The 3,521-nt window shown below is 41.3% G+C and overlaps 1 long non-coding RNA gene across 1 annotated transcript; it reads right to left on the reverse strand.

The window, feature by feature from the left end:
* Positions 1-1,377: 1,377 nt before the first annotated feature.
* Positions 1,378-2,898, reverse strand: LOC124260553. Its single transcript, XR_006894121.1, has 3 exons — positions 2,857-2,898; positions 1,929-1,992; positions 1,378-1,446 (listed from the first exon to the last, which is right to left on the reverse strand). It is a non-coding gene; the product is annotated as an uncharacterized LOC124260553 (long non-coding RNA).
* Positions 2,899-3,521: the final 623 nt, after the last annotated feature.

The following is a 3,521-nucleotide window of genomic DNA, read 5'->3' on the forward strand; positions in this document are numbered from 1 at the left end:
GCCGTGATATTGCTGGAATATTGCTAAAAGCGGCGTAAACCCAAATTCAGTCGGTCAGTCAGTCAAGGAAGGGCAATTCGTAGCTGGAATCTTCTTCCATCCCTTTCACCATGGAAGAGGAGCCAAACAGTCAATTAAGCAACTGCCCTTCATTGATGTACTGGTACTGATGCACAACAGCAACAAGCTAAAGGACCTCAGTGTATCGCAAACCAACACACAGACCAGTACCTTCACTACGGCTCCAACCACCCACCTCTAGTCAAGAGAGGAACCATCTCCACCCCAGTACCACGAACCCACAACATCTGCTCCACCAAGCAACACCTTACCACTGAACTCCCTCACCTGAAACAAGTCTTCACACAGTACAACAACTACCCCATGCAATTGTGGACAGGATTATGAAGGTGAAACATCTAGACCGCTGACAAACCGAATCAAAGAGCATCAGACTTCGGTATTTAAGCTTGACTCTAAATCATCCCGATCAGACCACTTCCAAGACAACCCCGACCACAGCATCCAGTGGGACAGAGTCAAAACCCTAACGGCCAAAGACTTTAAAATCAGGAAACTCCAAGAAGCTATCTACATAGAAAGACCCCAACCACCAATCAACCGTGACCAAGGCTATTACATGTTTCCTGCATACTACAACCCATCAAGATCCCCATCAGTGCTACTCCCTTTGTTTTTACCACTGGCTTCACTATCGTTTTGTTTATACTGTGGACTGTCATGTGTTAACGCTTCTATCCATTTATATATCTATCTCAGGCTATGTGTTGTTAATAAATTTATGCTAAATGGCTATTGCAGTCCTATCCCCATAGTAATGTACAAACATCCCCTCGCACTTGTATATATGCCTCTCTATCCTTATTCCGTTTATCCGGGATCGGGTGGTCAAGCTCGCTTACTTGGTTGACACATGTCATCGGTTCTCCATTTTGCGCAGGTCGATGCTTATGCTGTTGATCACTAGATTGTCTGGTCCAGACTCGATTATTTACAGACCGCCGCCATATAGCTGGAATATTGCTGAGTGCGGCGTAAAACTAAACTCATTCACTATTCTGTATATCACTTGCTTGCTGACAACGGTGTTGGAACCATACTGAAATGTCGCTCACACTGTAACAAAGACGTTGTTCATCCATATATTGAAGAGGAACACATTTCATGGATAGACAACTTCTTTATTGCAATAGATACAGCTTTTCGGTGTTGATCCTAACAACGTTATCAAGCAAATGATATGTTGTTATCCTTTCCCACACTGATTTCATTTCATGGCTTTATGGATCCGAATGTTTGTCGTTACGATTCTAAATACACTCTATGAACCTCAACAGATAAGTACAAAATAGAACTCACCACACAACTCAAGGGAACCAATCCGTGTACATTTCTGGCCGTTTTTACACTCTTTTTTACATTTCCCTGAAACATATAGTTGTTATGATATCAGAAGACACGAGTAATAGACAGAGTAAATAGACAATTTCACAAACACAGAAGCATGCATACATACATACACACGCACGCACGCACGCACGCACGCCGTTACATACATTCATTTGTTTCGAGACAATAACGTCTATAACGTCCACCTTGACCATGACGTACTAAAACGCCTTGACCAGTCATCCTACGTGTTCACTGAGTAGACGGTTCCTCGTGCAGACAGTGAGTGGAAAGCGTTAGAGTTTGCCTGTCCAATTACTTTAATACTTTGGCTGTATTTAGTTATATATATTTATATGTCTAACAATATTCTTTTGGCATGTCGGTGCACATTTATCGTTAAACACAAACCGGGAAATCGATGGAATTGTACTAGTACTTCATTCTTAGATCACCGAGGCGGTCTTCTCTGATGAAGTTTACACTATGACCATTGGTATCGATCCTCCCCTACTCACTTGTATCGCATGTTGCCAAGGTGACACACAGTAGGAGAATCAACAACTTCCGGGTCATGACCCACTGAAATCACAACGCCAAGCTCTAAGCGACATGTAATGTTTCCTAGCAACACCAAATAATTCATTTATGTATCAAAACTGAAAACACGATCCTTTTGTATGCAAATGTTTTTCTGTTTAGCATAATGTCCCTAACTGCGCCTGAAAACAACATCTTCTCGAGACAAGGGAGTTAATTGATCAATTCCACTTTCCAGTGCGGCCAGTTACCTCCTCTGACTCGGGAAGATGAAAAGCAACATGTTTCATTCATTTTTGTAGAGGTAATTATGTATCCCGAAATGTAATGTTCAACGACATGTTTTAATCAGCCACAGACAAGCCTGTGTGACTGAGTGAGTGAGTTTACGCCACTCTTAGAAAGATTCCAGCAATATCACGGCGGGGACAGCAGAAATGGGCTTCACACATTGTACTCATGTGGGGAATCGAACCCGGATCATCGTCGTGACGAGCGAACAAAATAACCAGTAGGCTACCCCACCGCCCCGACAAGCCTGTGTACACACTATTGTTATAATGATAATTATGTACATAAAATGCTGAACAGTTCTCAAATGTCAGTTGAAACATCTGTTCATCAAAACCTGTAAGTATATTGTAAGAAATCAAGAAAGCTAGTGCTTGTAAAATTGTAAAATGTACGATTTTCTTGTGGTCTTTCTTTTTGTAAAAAAAAAATCAATATGTAAACCAGCGTTTGTGAAAATAAATGTGAGAGGACGGTTACAGTTTGTAATAACATTCTCATCCTAATATGAAAATCCTGATCATGTGATAAAATCGGTTTAAAATTAAATAATTAATTAAATTTCCTTTAACGTTAATATTCAATATCGTGAGAGCCAAACAAATACAGCCTTACCCCAGCAACCATTCAGTCCTGTGTGGCCCATATATTCCGCTGAACATGCAAACTACAGCCACATGGCTCTTATAATCAATTACCATTTATTGTTGCTAATCACTCCAACACCTACGCACATTGTCGGTTTTATGACGTGTTTAATGGGGAGGCTTAAGTAGCTATTAGACGACAAGCTCGTGTTGGACGTTTATCGGCAAAACAATAAAACTTTGAAGCTTCACGGAAGTTTCCGAGAGAATCCGATGTCCATATCCGATGTGACGATGCGTCATTTATGACGATGAGCATACGGAACATGTTTCGATGAGTGAGGGCAGATTGTTCAGCACTGATATCGTTCAGCTGATTGTTTCATCACAGTGAGTGATTTTATTTTTTTTAGATATTTCAGCAATATCATGGCGGGGGACACCAGAAATGGGCTTCACACATTGTACCCATGTGGGGAATCGAACCCGGGTCTTCGGTGTGACGAGCTAACGCTTTAACCCTTAGGCTACCCCACCGCCCCTCATCGGATCTTAGTGAGTGAGGACAGATGTATGTCACTTGTAACATTATCCAAATCATATTATGTCAGAAGATAAAAAGCGTGTTTAAAGCAATGACTTTTAATAAAAAAGGAAATCCAACCCGAACTTTCTGCGTAACGAGGTAATGCT

The sequence above is a fragment of the Haliotis rubra genome, unplaced genomic scaffold (genome assembly GCF_003918875.1).
Source record: "Haliotis rubra isolate DU_JTF1 unplaced genomic scaffold, ASM391887v1 Scf77, whole genome shotgun sequence".
NCBI lineage: Eukaryota > Metazoa > Mollusca > Gastropoda > Lepetellida > Haliotidae > Haliotis > Haliotis rubra.